Below are 1,076 nucleotides of genomic sequence, written 5' to 3' on the forward strand. Positions count from 1 at the left end.
CCCCCCCCCCCAGTTGCACCACTATAGTAGATTCAACACAGGTAACTCCAGGACTTGCTGCGGCACTTGTGGCACTGTGGCACTTGATCTGTGCTTACTGTGGGCCTTTCTGACACAACTGTCACATTCCTAATGCAAATTCAGAATTCAGTGTGATCTGGTTTGACTCAAGTTCTGCCCTTCTCTTCTGGTCCTTAGAGACATTATCTGTTTTTTCTACAATGTCTAACAGGAAAAAATAAAACAAAATAAAAACAACAAAGGTGCAAAAGCGTGACTCCAACTGGTTAGCTTTACAGAACTCGCATCTAGTGTAAAAATGCAGGAAAATATAAGACCTGACAGTCACCCTGCTGTGCTGTGCACGTGCCCTTCACTGGCACACGTTGTAACACAGTAATGCGACGTTTAGTAATGAAGGACAAAGGCACACACACCTTTCCTTTGGAAAGTGGATTCATGTTGTCCTTTGTGTAGGACTGAAGATGACAGAACCTCACACAAAAGGCTCTGGCCAGCATTATCTCTGCTTCCCTCACTTGTTGCTACTGTCACAGGGTCACTAACCACATCCTTCACCCAGGTGCTTACACAGTCACAATCCTTTCCCACCACCCTCAGGAGAGCTTTGGTTCTAAGTAAACACATAGTAGTTCTATGATTCCAGTAGGGCCTGACTGATCTCCTCTACAGGAGCAGCTAGAGACCACAGCTGGGTGTTTTCCAGCAGAGATGTCTCGGGGACTCTGCAACCTGCACAATCTTCCCTAGCAGGAAGACAACTCTGACTGTGCGGTGGCTATGTACTGCTTTCTCTGGCAAGTATATGCTTTCCTAAAGCCACATCTCACTTACGGTCTCTAATACCTAGCACACAAGTCAGCATGATCTATACATGGCTTGGGATTTTTTGGCTTGGTATTAAAACAGTTTCAAAGTGTCTGAAACCTCTCAAAAGTGTCTCAAAGTGCCGGCCAGTCATGACACACGCCTTTAATCCCAGCACTCGGGAGGCAGAGGCAGGCGGATTTCTGAGTTCGAGGCCAGCCTGGTCTACAGAGTGAGTTCCAGGACAG

At 46.8% G+C, this 1,076-nt stretch overlaps 1 protein-coding gene across 10 annotated transcripts in view; it reads right to left on the minus strand.

Annotated features, from left to right (window-relative positions):
* Positions 1-1,076, minus strand: part of Gatad2a (GATA zinc finger domain containing 2A) — a 92,391-nt gene that overhangs the window by 42,318 nt on the left and 48,997 nt on the right. The window lies entirely within an intron of this gene.

The sequence above is a fragment of the Mus pahari genome, chromosome 19 (assembly GCF_900095145.1).
Source record: "Mus pahari chromosome 19, PAHARI_EIJ_v1.1, whole genome shotgun sequence".
Taxonomy (NCBI): Eukaryota; Metazoa; Chordata; class Mammalia; order Rodentia; family Muridae; genus Mus; species Mus pahari.